The sequence below is a fragment of the Syngnathus acus genome, chromosome 16 (assembly GCF_901709675.1).
Source record: "Syngnathus acus chromosome 16, fSynAcu1.2, whole genome shotgun sequence".
NCBI classification, from domain to species: domain Eukaryota; kingdom Metazoa; phylum Chordata; class Actinopteri; order Syngnathiformes; family Syngnathidae; genus Syngnathus; species Syngnathus acus.
Genome location: NC_051101.1, coordinates 265,327 through 283,961, shown reverse-complemented (window position 1 = coordinate 283,961; position 18,635 = coordinate 265,327). Strand labels below are relative to the sequence as shown.

Here is an 18,635-nt window from a genome sequence, read left to right as displayed (position 1 = left end):
TACAGATCTTCATTGGCAAATTTCCCAGGAGGTAGAGCGAGGATTGTGGACTTCAAGGTCAGTATGTGGTTCGGCGTCAGGGGCTCTGGACTGGAGGAATCACTGTGGACTGGAGGAATCAGTGGTCTGCTGTTCACAACTGCCATGTCCTTGTCTTTGACAGCCTCTATACATTCTTCCTTTGGGAATGTAGCTAGGACTTCTTTGCTGTTAGAGATAAACTTATGCAGCCGGAGTTTGCCTGTGCTGCAAAGCTCTCTAGCTACCTTCACCAGCTGTATTGCTTGATCTTCCGATGCTACGCTTGACAGTCCGTCATCAAAGTAGAAGTTCCGTTGGATGAACTTTATGGTGTCTTCACTGAAATGCCCTCGTCCTTCATTGGCGATGTGCTTTAATCCGTAATTGGCACAACCAGGTGACGAAGCGGCACCAAACAAGTGGACTTTCATCCGATAGATGGAAGTTGGCCTTCAAGATTCCCATTCTCCCACCAAAGGAATCGTAGGTAATCTTGGTCTTCTGCCTTGATGTGGAACTGGTAGAACATGCGTTCTATGTCACACATGATTGCCACCGGACCTCTTCGATAGCAATACAGAACTCCCACCAAAGCGTTTGTAAACTCGGGACCCGTCAGGAGATGGTCATTCAAGGATGTCCCCTGGTACTTGGCAGAGCAATCAAAGACAACACGTATCTTCTCAGGCTTTTGAGGGTGATACACACCATGATGTGGGATGTAGCAAGCTGGGGTTTTGTGAATGTCTTCCTCTGGGACCATTTCTGCATCACTACGGCTAATGGTCTCGTCCATGAAGGTCTTGTAATCTTCGTAATATTGATGATTTCTTCTCATTTTCCTTTCAAGGCACTTCAGGCGTTGAATAGCACAGATCTTGTTATCAGGTAAGTTAGGCCTTTCTTTTTTGAATGGCAGCGGCATTTCATAATGTCCGTCGCTCTTTAACTTGATGCCCGTTTCCATTTCTGACAGAAATTTTAAATCCTCTTGAGAGATGGAACTGGCCTCTGATGATCTTTCAATGAAGTCAGACTCCAGCATCTTCATGACATCTGCAGGTAAGATAACTTCTTTTATCTGTGTTCTACAGACATAGTGAACTTCACTTGTGAGGTCTGATGAGGACAGTAGACCTCGCATCACTTGCTTCGCTATCACTTGGTGACTCATTCCAATTGCATCTCCATAGTTGAGACAGGGGTTACCATATCCCAGCCCAAGTCTGTTCTCTGCGCAAACGGCTGACGCTCTTCCCCAAGCACCACTTGTCTTGGTATAAGGGCCTGAGCACAGTTGTAGCCGATTAACAGGCCGACATCACAGCTTTGCAGAGGAGCAATCTCATCAGCAATGTGTTCAAGATGAGGCCATGCCTTTGCCGTCTCTGGTGTGGGAATATGGTCTCTGTTTGCAGGAATAAACTCTCTTGAGTACGTCACTGGTAGAGTAATAAGCTTGTCCGAATAAAATAAGATAAGATAAGATAAAATAGTTGTACTAGGTTCATCTTGTTTTTTCTTTTTCAATTACTTCACTGGTTCTTCTATATCAAACAATTTTCTTTAGGTTCATTTACCTGACATGTTTCGGCGGGTTCTTCCGCCTTCATCAGAGTGTCAGTGATGTGATTGTGACGCGTCTTTATCAGCTGATGGATGAAGGCATGGCTCACCTGTCAGATTTGACAGATGAGCCACGCCCTCTGCTGTCCGTTCACCTCTCCAAAATGCTGTTCCAGGTTGTAGAGAGCATGTAGGCTCCCTCGTCCCTGTTGATGGTCCTCGGGCCCCGCTTGCGGATCTCAATGGCCTCCCTGATCCAACGCTGATGTTTTTTGTCTTCAGTGCGGATGACTCTGGCCTTTTTCCAGTCCATGATGTGGTTTTCTCTTTTACAGTGGTCGGTGATGGCTGACTTGTACTGTTCCTGTTCTGCTTGTAGTTTTATTGCTCTTGTTTGTCTTGTTGCTGTCTCCTTCTCGCATTCCTTCTTGTGTTCCGTTTTTCTTGTGATGAAGTTCCTCCCTGTCTCCCCGATATATGATTTATTGCATGATTTGCATGGAATCTCGTATATGGAATTGCATTTATTTTCCGGATTAACTTTGTCTTTTGGGTGGACCAGTATCTGACGGAGTGTTGTATGTGGTTTGATAGGCGTGCTTATGTTGTATTTTAGGGAGCCTACATGCTCTCTACAACCTGGAACAGCATTTTGGAGAGGTGAACGGACAGCAGAGGGCGTGGCTCATCTGTCAAATCTGACAGGTGAGCCACGCCTTCATCCATCAGCTGATAAAGACGCGTCACAATCACATCACTGACACTCTGATGAAGGCGGAAGAACCCGCCGAAACATGTCAGGTAAATGAACCTAAAGAAAATTGTTTGATATAGAAGAACCAGTGAAGTAATAAGATAAAATAATCCTTTATTATTCCCTCAATGGGGAAACTCCTGTGTAAGCAGCAGTACACTTAACATATACACACACACGCATGCGGGGAAGGGGATAAAAGATTTTAAAAAAGTAAGAGATATATATAATTAAAAAAAATATGGACAGTATATACACAATACACAATATACAGTGGAGATAAAAAAAGTATTAGATAAAAAAATAGTGCAAAAGAAGAAAAAAACAGGTAGACAGATGTAGACAGATATTGCACATATGATTGCACATACGGTTATTGCACGTTATTATTGCACGTAATTATTGTCCGTTAGCTACAGTGATTAGCCTGGTTATACAGTCTGATGGCAGCAGGGAGGAAGGACCTGCCATGCCTCTCGGTGGTGCATCGTGGGTGACGAAGCCGGTCACCCACCCCCAAAATCCTCGTACTTGTAGACCAGTCAGTTTCTGGCAGGACACGACTGTGTTTCTCGAAGCCAGTGTTGAGAGCTTTAACTGAACTGGTGCACTCTTTGTGTTGAGAGCCTTTACCGTCTCCTCGAGGACAAAGGTTGTGTCACTTTGTGTGTCAAGGAGTGCATACACAAGGACTTCACGATTTGGCTCACTTACAGATGACAGCCACACTGGAATTATTGTGGAAGTATGCGTGTCCACAGTATTCTGTACAACTCTATTTGTTGTTGCCTCATTTGATGGTGTTTCTGCCTGCTCTTGTGGCTGTTAATTTTTCTTCTCTTTGGGCTTGTCAGTGTACCTTGATCCATAAGGCTTTGTTGGCATTCTTTCTTCCTTGGTGCGATCATCGTGAAGGCAAGTTGGATGTCCTTTATCACAAGTATCACGCGTTTCTTTTTCCACAGTCCTTGGAGCGATGACCAGACTTCAGACAGCCAAAGCACAACTTCTTTTCTTGAACAAACTTGACTCGTTCTAAGATTGTCTTCTGCATGAACCATCAGCACAAGTCGATCTTGTCTCTGAAGGCCTTGGCAATTAGGAATGGATTGCCATGTCGTTCTTCTAGCATTTGCCATGCTGCATAATAGGCGGACTCCGAGCCCAGCAACTTTCTATGGACCTTTTGGCAGCTCCACCCACGTACTTGCGAAGATAATATGTCTTCTCTTCTGTAGGAATATTCTTTCTGTCAACGAGCGTCTGAAAGAACACCTTCCAGTCATTGAACCTCAGTGGTTCACCATTGAACACTGTGGGTTCAGGTAGACGAATGCGACTCACACTGATGGATTCTGCAAGTGCTCTGACAAGAGCTGATGTGCTGTCCTCAACTCTGTCTTCTTGCCTTGTTGGAGAACATTGTAATTCTAGTATTGGTGGAGAACGGTTCTGTGGCGAACTAGTTTGAGACTTAATTTCTCTCTTCACAGAGACACGACGATGTAGAAGCTCATTTATTTCTTCATCTGAGCAGTTGCCATTAGACACGTGACCTGATCCTTCACTCTGGTCATATACTTGTTGTCGTGCCTTGGCAGCGTTTAGCTTCTTAATAGTCTCCAGTCGCTCTAGTTCTCGGCCTTTGGCTTCTACCACTCTTTGTCTCTCTGCATTTTCAGCCTCTTGTTTGGCTTTTAACTCAGCAGCTTCAGCTTCCAGTTTCTAAAGCTCCTTAATACGACGTTCTTGTTCCAGCATTACCTCTAAGGCAGCTTCGTTAGCGGCAACCTCAGCAGCTGCACTTTTCCTGCTTGCAGAGGAGGATTTAGTGTGGTGAGAGGTAGTGCTTGTCTTATGTGAGGCTACAGACAGCCTTTCATCAAGTATTTGTTTTTCAGGCCTTTGACCTTTAGCCCTTTTGTCGAGAAGGTCCATCGCTTCCTTGACAATCATCCCTGTCACTACTTCACAGGTGTCAGCTCTACGACGTGTTTCATTGTCAGGAACATCAATGCGTCTCCACTCATAATACACATCATTCAGCCTCTTAGATGCATTGCATACTTGAGTGATATATTCATTCAGCTGCTCATCTGAATACCTTCCAGTGTCTCCACGAAGTGCTTGTTTGCCCACTTTAATAGCATCCTTCCACTTGTCATAGCACACACTGAAACGATGTGCAACTCTTCTTAATTGCTCACTGTGCAGTTCTTGACCCTTTTCTGTCCTATTGCGGACTCTTTGGCCTAGTTGCGGCTCTTCTGAGGTAGTCGGGTTGCTGACCATTGTGCCATCAGTCACTTGTGGCTGCATGGTTGTACTGCACTGCAGCAGCTCCTCTTCAACTGCTTCCTTGTCAGACACTTGTGGTTGTGAGTCTGCGCCCTTTCGTGCTTTCTGCCACTCTCAGACATCTTACTTGGTTTATGTTGCTCACTGCTGTCTTCTGAAGCAGTAAGTTCTCACTATAACTCCCTCTCGTATATAGAAGACAGCTTCAAGTTCTTCTTGTTACTGATCTGTTTTATTTTGACTTGACAGACCATACAGACCATCCTTTATAGACCGTGAGAACATATTAGCTGCACATACAGGCTTGAGAGGTGGTTAGTAAGGCTTTGTTTCTTCATTATAAAGAAAACTTAACTATAACTTGGCTCGTCAACAGCTTAGCAAAACAAACAGACCGGGGGGGAAACAGCTTAGGAAAACAAACTGGCTTTTCCTCGCGGAGATTTTCGCCGGTGGTCCGTCACTAAAACGGGTCCGTGTGAAACGACACAAAGTTCTGAACAAAAATTCTTAATGTATGAACCAAAATACTTTGAGCGACAATACTGCCTCAGATGCAGTTACAACTGTTGACTAAATGTATAAAAAACATTGTACCGTATTTTTCACACCAAAAGGCGCACTAGATTATAAGGCGCACCCTCATTGATGTTTTTTATTTTAGAAATTATTTCATATATAGGGCGCACCGGAGTAAAAGCCGCTTAAAATAGAAGCTATACTGCAACAAACTGAGGTTGACGATTGGAAGGGAAACATAGGTAAGCAGTACCAATGTGTTAGATCGAACTTTAGTCAGTTCTGATCATTTTATAGGAGATAGTTTGAGAAATGCAATTGTTTACAGAGGGCTCATTGGTTATTGGCTTGCGGTATGCATCCACTAGCCCAGGGGTGGGCAAACTTTTTGACTTGCGGGCCGAATTGGGTTCTAAATTTTGACCGGGGGGCCGAACCAGGAGCAGATGGATGTAGTGTTTGTGTGAAGTAATATAAATGACATGTAAAGGTCATTGCATAAAAGGTTTTTACTTTTAGTAGATACTAAAGCATGGATATTAAAAAAAAGCTTTTTGAAAACAAATGCATTTATTAACAGCATTAAAAAAATATTTCACCAAAAAACTACTATCAGTGATTCTTATTAAATACGACACTGTTATGATGAATAACATTTTCCATCACTTCAGCGCCTGCAGGTCAGATTTATGAAATATGTTTATCTAATGAGGCGAAATCACATCCAACGGCAAACATTCTGACCAAATAAATCATCTTGAAGAATCGGTGAAAGAATACATCTAAATAAAGTAATAAAGTAGTATTGTTGGTCTCCCTTTTTTGCAAGTGCATCATGGTCTGGAGTAAAATTTGTTGTGGTAATTCTTAGGATAGAGCCGATGTGTCGGTCCGTTAACCTAGATCTGTGACGGGCTTTGTTGACGTTCATGTGGCTGAACGTCTTCTCACACACGTAGGTCGAGCCAAATTGTCCACTCTTTTTTAACATTCGGCACTCAGTGTCCACCTTTCTTTTCTTCGGGCCACTCATTTTAATGGAAGGATTCCAGGGGAAGGTTTGTGGGTGGCATTAGCGTAAAACTGTATCTGAAAACTCAGCGCGCGAATTACGAGAATATTGACGTCACAGCCTACACTCGAAATTCGGCACTGATAGATGAAATTACTGCCTACTACTGAGTACGCACACGCACTTGTGAGTGTGCACCGAGCTTTCTGACACGGCTCCCGGGAGTAAATGCGCGGGCGAGCGCTTCCCCATCTACTGGGGAAACATAGTAATTGCAGGGAAAATGACCCCCAAAAAAATTAATAATACAATTTATTCAGGTTTGGCGGGCCGGATTAAACGGCCCCGTGGGCCGGATGTGGCCCGTGGGCCGTAGTTTGCCCATGTCTGCACTAGCCAATAACCAATGAGCCCTCTGTAAACAATTGCATTTCTCAAACTATCTCCTATAAAATGATCAGAACTGACTAAAGTTCGATCTAACACATTGGTACTGCTTACCTATGTTTCCCTTCCATATCGATCCGTAAATTTACACGAAACATTAACAGAGCAGCCTATTTTGACATGAAATAGCCTCGCGCGTATAGCAGCTATCATTATAGCATTAGCCACCCGCAAACTCCCATGAGCCTCAGCTCGCAGACTCCCATGAGCCTCAGCAAAGTGTAAACAATCACGTTTCTCAAACGATCTCCTATAAAATGATCGGAACTGACTAAAGTTCAATCTAACACATTGGTACTGCTTACCTGTGTTTTCCTTCCATATCGATCCGTAAATTTACTCGAAACATTAACAGAGCAGCCTATTTTGACATGAAATAGCCTCGTGCGTATAGCAGCTATCATTATAGCATTAGCCACCTGCAAACTCCCATGAGCCTCAGCTCGCAGACTCCCATGAGCCTCAGCAAAGTGTAAACAATCGCGTTTCTCAAACGATCTCCTATAAAATGATCGGAACTGACTTAAGTTCGATCTAACACATTGGTACTGCTTACCTATGTTTCCCTTCCATATCGTTCCGTAAATCTACTCGAACATTAACAGAGCAGCCTATTTTGACATGAAATAGCCTCGTGCGTATAGCAGCTATCATTATTAGGTGGCGGGCCGAAGCTCGCTAGAGGCATTCGTTAGTGAAATGAATGATATGGTTGTAGGGAAGATGTGATATTTTAATATGACCTGCATAGATTTTATATGAACACATTTCTGATTGTTGGGAGCTGTTTTTTGGTCATCGTTTTATGAAAATCAATGTTTGATTGAGAAACGCAACAGGCACTGCTGCAAAGGGGTCCTTGCTGCAGAACCAATCAAAACTCGTAACAACGTCACGTGACTTGATGTCTCCCAATGGCATTCCTCCAACTCAGGAATAGGAAGTAAATATTGCTTCGGATCTATTGACAACAATGGACTTTGTTCGCACTTGGTAAGTTCTTATTTGATATAAATTCATATTGAAAATGGCTAAGGATATCCCCGAGGCTAAGAACGTGCAGTGTGAAAAGCCCTAAAATGTGATAGATGTTAGGAGTCATCAGCAGTTTATATGCAGTCAATTATGGCTTCAGAGATTACACATGACTAAATTACGTGGAATACCATTAAACAAGACCAAAGAGAGGATCATAGTGGTAGAGAACATTTATATTTGTAACACAATAACAGCATTACCATTTACCGTATTTTCCGCCCTAAAAGGCGCACCGGGTTATAAGGCGCACCTTCAATGAACGGCCCATTTTAAAACTTTGTCCATATATAAGGCGCACCGGATTATAAGGCGCATAAAATAGAAGCTATACTGCATCAAACTGAGGTTGACTAGGGTTGCGGTATGCATCCACTAGCCAATAACCAACGAGCCCTCTGTAAACAATCGCGTTTCTCAAACGATCTCCTATAAAATGATCAGAACTGACTAAAGTTCGATCTAACGCATTGGTACTACTTACCTATGTTTCCCTTCCATATCGATCCGTAGATTTACTCGAAACATTAACAGAGCAGCCTATTTTGACATGAAATAGCCTGGTACGTATAGCAGCTATCGCAATAGCATTAGCCATCCGCAAAGTCTCACGAGCCTCAGCTCGCAATCTCCCATGAGCCTCAGCAAAGTGTAAACAATCGCGTTTCTCAAACGATCTCCTATAAAATGATCGGAACTGACTAAAGTTCGATCTAACGCATTGGTACTACTTACCTATGTTTCCCTTCCATATCGATCCGTAGATTTACTCGAAACATTAACAGAGCAGCCTATTTTGACATGAAATAGCCTGGTACGTATAGCAGCTATCGCAATAGCATTAGCCATCCGCAAAGTCTCACGAGCCTCAGCTCGCAATCTCCCATGAGCCTCAGCAAAGTGTAAACAATCGCGTTTCTCAAACAATCTCCTATAAAATGATCGGAACTGACTAAAGTTCGATCTAACGCATTGGTACTACTTACCTATGTTTCCCTTCCATATCGATCCGTAGATTTACTCGAAACATTAACAGAGCAGCCTATTTTGACATGAAATAGCCTGGTACGTATAGCAGCTATCGCAATAGCATTAGCCATCCGCAAAGTCTCACGAGCCTCAGCTCGCAATCTCCCATGAGCCTCAGCGAAGTGTAAACAATCGCGTTTCTCAAACGATCTCCTATAAAATGATCGGAACTGACTAAAGTTCGATCTAACGCATTGGTACTACTTACCTATGTTTCCCTTCCATATCGATCCGTAGATTTACTCGAAACATTAACAGAGCAGCCTATTTTGACATGAAATAGCCTCGCGGGTACAACAGCTATTCGGTGACGCCCCCTGACTACAGTTGCCGTAATGCTGGGAAGCGATGCGACCTTGTAATTTACTAGTCGTACTAAAACGTACTGAAACATTTTGGCAGAGCACTGTGTACAACCAGTATGGATCAACAAATTCATCAGTTGATCCATATATAAGGCGCACTGGCCTATAAGGCGCACTGTCGGCTTTTGAGAAAATTTTAGGTTTTTAGGTGCGCCTTTTAGGGCGGAAAATACGGTATTATTAACAGTGTTCAGACAGTCCAAACACACACACGTCTGTACACGGTAGGTGTTTCACAGAAGTGCTTGTATCCTCTTTGATACTGTGTGTTCCCTGTGCTCTTGTCTTAGTCATTTCTCTCTCTCAGTTACGTGTGCCTCTGCGTCTTCTACATTTGAAAGGGAAACAAAGTGGGATGGGGGGGGGGGGGTTAGATAGAGAGATAATGTGATGACTAACTTTATGTTTTGTAGTAGCAATGCTCCAAAATGTATTGGTTGTTTTTCTGTTTCCCCAGATGCTCAACCTTGGACGACACTACAGATATCTTCTAGGCCTAATCTGACCTATCCTGAGGGGTCTATTGTAATCTTGCAAGATCAAAGATTGAGCTGGACAGCCCTGCACTGTAGTTACACATCACAAAATCAGTCTGTTAATTCCTGTCTATTCCGGACTAGATCTGACCTTGACTCATACATGCTGTGCCCATGTTACAGGATTAAGATGCTGTGTCCATGTTACAGGATTAATACACATCTCTCACACCCATATTCATAGCTTTCTCCTTTTCTCCTTAAGAGAAAAACCAGAGCAAATTTCACAGCCAGTCCAGTAAAATAAAACACAGTAATCATGTGTCATAAGTAAAGTGCATCATCAAAGACTCCTATCATCCCAACCACAGACTGTTTACTCTTCTTCCTTCTAGGAAGCGATACCGGACTCTTCGGGTCAAGACGAGTAGACTGAGGAAAAGCTTTTTCCCCTCTGCCGTCATCGCCCTGAACTCCGCAGCACAACACCCCTGTCACCCCCCTGAACTCTTATCATTCTGAACCCTGCAGCACAACAACCCCACCACAACAACACCTGTATTACCTGCATATACTGTCCATATCTGCATATAATTGCTGCATTCCTATCCTACAGTGCCTTGCGAAAGTATTCGGCCGCCTTGAACCTTTCAACATTTCGCCACATTTCAGGCTTCAAACATAAAGATATAAAATTTTAATTTTTTGTCAAGAATCAACAACAAGTGGGACACAATCGTGAAGTGGAACGAAATTTATTGGATAATTTAAACTTTTTTAACAAATAAAAAACTGAAAAGTGGGGCGTGCAATATTATTCGGCCCCTTTACTTTCAGTGCAGCAAACTCACTCCAGAAGTTCAGTGAGGATCTTTGAATGATCCAATGTTGTCCTAAATGACTGATGATGATAAATAGAATGCACCTGTGTGTAATCAAGTCTCCGTATAAATGCACCTGCTCTTTGATAGTCTCAGGGTTCTGTTTAAAGCGCAGAGAGAACCATGAAGACAAAGGAACACACCAGGCAGGTCCGAGATACTGTTGTGGAGAAGTTTAAAGCCGGATTTGGATACAAAAAGATTTCCCAAGCTTTAAACATCTCAAGGAGCACTGTGCAAGCAATTATATTGAAATGGAAGGAGTATCAGCCCACTGCAAATCTACCAAGACCCGGCCGTCCCTCCAAACTTTCATCTCAAACAAGGAGAAGACTGATCAGAGATGCAGCCAAGAGGCCCATGATCACTCTGGATGAACTGCAGATAACTACAGCTGAGGTGGGAGAGTCTGTCCATAGGACAACAATCAGTCGTGCACTGCACAAATCTGGCCTTTATGGAAGAGTGGCAAGAAGAAAGCCATTTCTCAAAGATATCCATAAAAAGTCTTGTTTAAAGTTTGCCACAAGCCACCTGGGAGACACACCAAACATGTGGAAGAAGATGCTCTGGTCAGATGAAACCAAAATCGAACTTTTTGGCCACAATGCAAAACTATATGTTTGGCGTAAAAGCAACACAGCTCATCACCCTGAACACACCATCCCCACTGTCAAACATGGTGGTGGCAGCATCATGGTTTGGGCCTGCTTTTCTTCAGCAGGGACAGGGAAGATGGCTAAAATTGATGGGAAGATGGATGGAGCCAAATACAGGACCATTCTGGAAGAAAACCTGTTGGAGTCTGCAAAAGACCTGAGACTGGGACGGAGATTTATCTTCCAACAGGACAATGATCCAAAACATAAAGCCAAATCTACAATGGAATGGTTCACAAATAGACGTATCCAGGTGTTAGAATGGCCAAGTCAAAGTCCAGACCTGAATCCAATCGAGAAACTGTGGAAAGAGCTGAAGACTGCTGTTCACAAACGCTCTCCATCCAACCTCACTGAGCTCGAGCTGTTTTGCAAGGAAGAATGGGCAAGAATTCCAGTCTCTCGATGTGCAAAACTGATAGACATACCCCAAGCGACTTGCAGCTGTAATTGCAGCAAAAGGTGGCGCTCCAAACTATTAGCGCAAGGGGGCTGAATAATATTGCACGCCCCACTTTTCAATTTTTTATTTGTTAAAAAAGTTTAAATTATCCAATAAATTTTGTTCCACTTCACGATTGTGTCCCACTTGTTGATTCTTGACAAAAAATTAAACTTTTATATCTTTATGTTTGAAGCCTGAAATGTCGCGAAATGTTGAAAGGTTCAAGGGGGCCGAATACTTTCGCAAGGCACTGTATATATTTATTCATCACTCTTACTCCACTTGTACGTATCTGTTCATATCTGGTTATACTGACACTAAGTTGCATATTTATAACCCTATATTTATAATTAGCATTCTAGTACCGCCTGCAAATATTTGTTCTACTGCACCTTATTGTAAATACTTAGCTAGTCACATCCGTACCCGTCCCTCATGTATATTATCCTGCATAGTATAACTCACCTCATATTTACCTGATTGTACTGTACCTACTGCTCAGTATTACTTTTTACTCTGCACTTTACTGCTTTTTGCACTTCTGGTAGGATGTCAAAGTTATTTTCCCTGTACTGTACTTGTGCTGTACATTGACAATAAATTTGAATCTAATCTAATTTGGTACGAACCTTTTGTCATTTTTTCCTTCCTCTTGCGGGCAGCCTCTATGTTCCGTGTGTTTGCAAATTGCACGTAGCATTCTCTGTGGTAACCTGCATTAGCGAGCACATCTGGAATCGGGCTGTTAACTGTTAAGTTTAATGTTTTAACAGCAAATTGTGCTATTGCACTCTCTGGGACATCTAAATTAGCCCACTGCAATGTACAATTAACTTGTCTCTGAAAATGGAATTATTTTAGTGGGCTTTTTACATGAATGGTACACATGCATGCAGCACCCCATCTTCAATCTTTCCCACTGTAAATACATAAATGAATAAATACGCTACCTAGTAACATTACAACATTATTCCCATTGAGGGAATAATAAAGGATTATCTTATCTTATCTTACAATCACTAACGTTAATATCACGTTAACGTTAGCCATCTAGGTTAATTGCAAGCAAGCTCGGTAACGTCAGTATGGCTGAATACAGTTTGCGAAATACAAGAGGAAATATGCCAGGGTTCAACTATCCATCCATTCATCCATTTTCTGAACCGCTTAGTCCCCACGGGGGTCACGGGTGTGATGGAGCCTATCCCAGCTGTCAACGGGCAGTAGGCGGGGGACACCCTGAACCGGTTGCCAGCCAATCGCAGGGCACACAGAGACAAACAACCATTTGCACTTGCACTCACACCTAGGGACAATTTGGAGTGCTCAATCGACCTACCAAGCATGTTTATGGGATGTGGGAGGAAACCGGAATGCCCGGAGAAAACCCATGCGGGCCCGGGGAGAACATGCAAACTCCACACAGGGACGGCCGGAGGTGGAATCGAACCCGCACCCTCCTAACTGTGAGGCGGACGTGCTACCCAGTGCGCCACCGAGCCACCCAGGGTTCAACTATCTTAGTAAAATTTAATGAAAACACTACACAAGTTGGATCAGTCTTGAAAGTTTTCTTAGAATTGTATTTACTGTCTTCCGATGCAATGCAGACAGCATGCAGTTCCATCTTGTTTACATTTTGGGGGGGGTCCTTAATCCCCGTATGCGAATTGTCATTGGTTTATCAGCTAGAGGTGTCCAACGATATGCATGAGAAAACATTTCATTAAAATGTAAGATTGTGAAAAAGGATGACCAAAAATTAGCTCCCAACAAATAGTTTTTGACTTAATATGATAACTAGATATCACACACAAAGAATTGTGTACTCCCTCGATGCAGATCAATCAAGTTCACTTAAATCGCGTTCGGCCCGCCGTCTATATAGCATTAGCCACCCACAAACTCCCATGAGCCTCAGTTCACAGACTCCCATGAGCCTCAGCAAGGTGTAAACAATCGCGTTTCTCAAACAATCTCCTATAAAATGATCGGAACTGACTAAAGTTCGATCTAACACATTGGTACTGCTTACCTATGTTTCCCTTCCATATCGATCTGTAAATTTACTCGAAACATTAACGGAGCAGCCTATTTTGAAATGAAATAGCCTCACGGTTACAATAGCTTTTCAGTGACGCCCCCTGACCACGGTTGCCGTAATGCTGGGAAGCGATGCGACCTTGTAATTTACCGTTTTTTTCCATGTATAATGCGCCCCCATGTATAATACGCACCCTAAAAATGGCATGTTGATGCTGGAAAAAAGCCTGTACCCATGTATAATACGCACCCAAATTTTGACTCCTGCTTAAGTCCGTAAACGTAAAATTATTTCAGAAAAAAGATCATCTTTGGGAACAACCGGATGTTATTCTGCCGGTCAGTATCACTGCGCATGCGCTAGCAAACTCAATAGCGAAGAAATGTTTCGGATTTGTGTAGGGTACATTGTGACAGCAAGCGAGCAGGTGATCGAGCAAGCGTCTGATACGAGAGCATTGTGTTCGTATGGAGCGTGTTTGAAGTGAACAGCAAAGAAGAAAGCGCATCTGTAATGGCGGCCTCCGTATGATATCCGGATAAAAAAAAAAAAATAAAAATAAAATATTGTACCCATGTATAATGCGCACCCCAGATTTTAGGACAATAAATTAGTTAAATTTTGCGCATTATACACGGGAAAAACGGTACTAGTCGTACTAAAACGTACTGAAACATTTTGGCAGAGCACTGTGTACAACCAGTATGGATCAACAAATTTATCAATTGATCCATATACAGTGCCTTGCGAAAGTATTCGGCCCCCTTGAACCTTTCAACATTTCACGACATTTCAGGCTTCATACATAAAGATATAAAAGTTTAATTTTTTGTCAAGAATCAACAAGAAGTGGGACACAATCGTGAAGTGGAACAAAATGTATTGGATAATTTAAACTTTTCTAACAAATAAAAAACTGAAAAGTGGGGCGTGCAATATTATTCGGCCCCCTTGCGCTAATACTTTGTAGCGCCACCTTTTGCTGCAATTACAGCTGCAAGTCGCTTGGGGTATGTCTCTATCAGTTTTGCACATCGAGAGACTGGAATTCTTGCCCATTCTTCCTTGCAAAACAGCTCGAGCTCAGTGAGGTTGGATGGAGAGCGTTTGTGAACAGCAGTCTTCAGCTCTTTCCACAGATTCTCGATTGGATTCAGGTCTGGACTTTGACTTGGCCATTCCAACACCTGGACACGTCTATTTGTGAACCATTCCATTGTAGATTTGGCTTTATGTTTTGGATCATTGTCCTGTTGGAAGATAAATCTCCGTCCCAGTCTCAGGTCTTTTGCAGACTCCAACAGGTTTTCTTCCAGAATGGTCCTGTATTTGGCTCCATCCATCTTCCCATCAATTTTAGCCATCTTCCCTGTCCCTGCTGAAGAAAAGCAGGCCCAAACCATGATGCTGCCACCACCATGTTTGACAGTGGGGATGGTGTGTTCAGGGTGATGAGCTGTGTTGCTTTTACGCCAAACATATCGTTTTGCATTGTGGCCACAAAGTTCGATTTTGGTTTCATCTGACCAGAGCACCTTCTTCCACATGTTTGGTGTGTCTCCCAGGTGGCTTGTGGCAAACTTTAAACGAGACTTTTTATGGATATCTTTGAGAAATGGCTTTCTTCTTGCCACTCTTCCATAAAGGCCAGATTTGTGCAGTGCACGACTGATTGTTGTACTATGGACAGACTCTCCCACCTCAGCTGTAGTTATCTGCAGTTCATCCAGAGTGATCATGGGCCTCTTGGCTGCATCTCTGATTCAAGATTCAAGATTCAAGAGTTTTTATTCGCCATGTTTGAGCGTGCCAAACAAGGAATTTGACTTCGGTAAATCACACCCTCTGTTCAACATTTAGGTGACTAACAACACTCAGGACACGTGAAAAATGGCAAATATTCTCAAACATCCCCTGATCTTAAACTCCCAAAAGGGCAAGGAAAAACTCAAAACTCCAGCTAGGGAAAATGAGAAACCTTGAGAAGAGACCACAGATGGGAAGGTCCCTCTTCCAGGATGACCAGGCTGCAATGGATGCAGAGAGGACACATAGTACAAACAGTGTAGACAAATTCAAAAAAGGTGTGGAGAGCAGGATGTTATTGCACAGTAATGACTCTGAGACTCTTAAGAGTGGTGTGAGTTCATCAGAGCAACAGCCTGGGGGAAGAAGCTGTCTCTGTGTCTGCTGGTTTTGGCGTACGGAGCTCTATAACGCCGTCCGGAGGGGAGTAGTTCAAACAGACTGCAACCTGGGTGAGAAGGGTCTGTAGAGATGTTCCTTGCACGTTTCCTGGTCCTGGACAGGTAGAAGTCTTGGATAGATGGGAGGTTGATTCCAATGATTTTTTCAGCAGTCCTGATTGTCCGTTGCAGTCTGTGCTTGTCTTGTTTGGAGGCCGATCCAAACCAGACAGTGATGGAGCTGCAGAGGACAGACTGGATGATGGCAGTGTAGAAGGTCTTCAGAAGCTCTCGCGGCAGGTTGAACTTCTTGAGCTGTCTCAGGAAGTACAGCCTCTGCTGGGCCTTCTTCCGGACAGAGTCTATGTGGTAAAGGAAAATGTGCTTTTTGGCAGCTTGCAAACATATTTTATTGAAGGCTAAGTTAGACATATATATATAATCACAACAAGTAGTGGCTGTACTTATGCAAAGCATTTGATGAACCGGAAAGTGAGGAAGTGTGCAGACAACTGCACCAAGATGTTTTCTCCTTGGTGTTGTGTACACAGGGTGCAAGCATCGGTCAGGCGAGACCAAGACGCGTACAAGCCGTCAAAAATATCTACAGAGTGGAGAAGTGAGAATCACACCTCGTCGTTGTGGTCAGGCGTGCTAGACAAACCCCACCACCAGAACATCTGCACTCGCCGATAAGCACCCAGTGGGGAGGAGACGGCCATCGACCAATCATCTCACGATGTTTTGCATGTTTGAATATTCATAGTGTGTTTCTTTATAACTGGGCAATCCGAAAGAAAGTGGCAAAGAGGCTACATGAGAGATGGATTCGAATCCCTTTGTCTGTGTTCTGTGCTCGTGCGTAATCTCTGTAAAGTTTGTGTCAGTCTGTCGTCGTTCGTCTGAGCTCTGTGTGCGCGCTTTGTGTATTGGCGTGCGTGTGGATGCGTGTGTGTGTACGTGCGGTTGTGTGCGCGCTCGGTGTGTGTGCGTTTATGTGCACACCCTGTGTGGGTGCGGGCGTGTGAGGAGAGGCGACAGGCTCGGGAGGGGGATGCATCCCGCGTAGTCACATCCACCCCCGGTCCGAGCCCTCAGGCGTCCAACGTGACGAAAGAAGGAAGCTGGCATAGACTTAGTGCCGAGAACAAGGAGAAAATTGATCAAGCCGATGAACAGCGTAGTCAGGAAACGAAGATGTTAAAATGGGTAATGGAGAAAGTGAGACGAGAAGACGCAAAGAGCGAGGGGAGACAGAAAGAAAATCCATAGTGGGACAGCAGCGAAGGTGAGGAAGAAGATGATCTTGTGATGCAACAGAGAAAAATGTTAGAGTACGCGAATCAGGACAGCAGAAAGAAGCGCGCACAATATAATTTGCGAAGTGGTCAAGGGCAGATGGTGCAGGCCAAGGTACGGAAAGATGAATTAATGTGTCCACTGGTGGCCACACCAGTCGGTCAGCATTACGAGCCCATGGTGCTCCGCGATGTGACCGTGATGATGGAAAAAAACACACGGAGGTCAGTACTATCAACATGATGATCTCTGGAGTGGACAATTTGAATAGGGCTGCCCGGGGAGCCAGGGGAGCAGCGGCCCGGCAGAGCCAATGCTTCATGTGACAGTGGAGGGGACACCTGTACAGATGCTGGTGGACACAGGAGCAACTTATTCATCAATAAACACTGCCCTACCCGTATCCTCACTGTCAAATAAAACAACCACTTTGGTCGGCTTCTCGGGAAAACCACAAACTCTGCCTTTTACCAAGCCACTTGAGACGGTGATCACCCGGACGGGGTGTAGACTGTGGCACAAATATATTCATTCCACAGACACTCCAATCAATTTGATGGGGAGGGATTTGCTGTCTGCCGTCCAAGCCAAAATCTTGTGTGGGCCAGAAGGGGTGATTATTCAATTTCCAGATGGCGTCAGCATCCCGTGCTCACAGCAGCTACAACAACATGGCCAGTGGCTAATGGCGCCCCTACCAGCAGAAGCAGAAACTGCAACCATCTACTGGGCCAGGCTGGAACCAGAGACCCCTGCTGGTGGCGGTGTGTTCTCGACCTACCTGTTGTGGAAACCCTGGATCTGCTCACTGGCGCCATACCACCCACCTGTTGATCCTTTTCATTGCACTCTATATTATGACCGAAAATGTGATGATGTATATCGGGATTTGTTTGAAGAAATTGAGGGACACATGTGGGATTTAAATTCATCAAGCATTCTAATTGGCAAAGAGGGAGTTGCAGCAGTAACTGAATTGACATCTGAACAAATGCAGTGGTTCAAAATGACAGAAAAAGGGGCACCACACATCTCACTGGCTCTTGCCCCAGGGCACGAGGCCAGACAATTGGGCTCAATGGTCAAGCGATTGTTGCAACAGACCGATTGGCGAAAAACTCACATCCCTAATTTATACTGGTCTGAATCTCAGAACGCTTACCAAATTCAACAACACATGACAGACATAGGATTGCTGGAGATGAGGTTGGTATCTCGCACACATGGCAGGGAATTAACTGATCATGAGGACGCTGAAGTAATGCTTGCGGCCTTGCCCGACACCCTGTGGTCCCAGGGTCCATTTGATGTCGGGTTTTGTCACTCGGTGGCCCCTATTGATCTCCAAATGGATGAGACGCAGCCTATCAAACGGCCTCAATATCGTTGGCCAAAAGAGGCGGACCAAGGCATGGAAGACACCCTGTGCGGTCTCTGGGACGCAGGGGTGTTGGAAGTGTCGTGCTCCGAATGGAACACCCCGTTGAGGCCGGTCAGGAAAGCAGATGGGATGACATGGCGCATGGCACACGATCTGAGAACTGTAAATGATGTCACTATCACTCCTGTTCTTCCTGTACCCGATCCGCATCGCATCCT

The 18,635-nt window shown here is 44.1% G+C and overlaps 3 long non-coding RNA genes across 3 annotated transcripts; all 3 read left to right on the top strand.

Annotated features, from left to right (window-relative positions):
* The first annotated feature begins 310 nt into the window (after positions 1-310).
* Positions 311-3,392, top strand: LOC119136481. Its single transcript, XR_005100747.1, has 4 exons — positions 311-508; positions 872-909; positions 998-1,083; positions 3,307-3,392. It is a non-coding gene; the product is annotated as an uncharacterized LOC119136481 (long non-coding RNA).
* A 1,452-nt stretch (positions 3,393-4,844) lies between these two features.
* LOC119136486 lies at positions 4,845-16,528 on the top strand. The gene is made up of 3 exons (XR_005100752.1): positions 4,845-4,857; positions 13,976-13,978; positions 16,190-16,528. It is a non-coding gene; the product is annotated as an uncharacterized LOC119136486 (long non-coding RNA).
* Positions 7,573-9,778, top strand: LOC119136480. Its single transcript, XR_005100746.1, has 2 exons — positions 7,573-7,610; positions 9,234-9,778. It is a non-coding gene; the product is annotated as an uncharacterized LOC119136480 (long non-coding RNA).
* Positions 16,529-18,635: the final 2,107 nt, after the last annotated feature.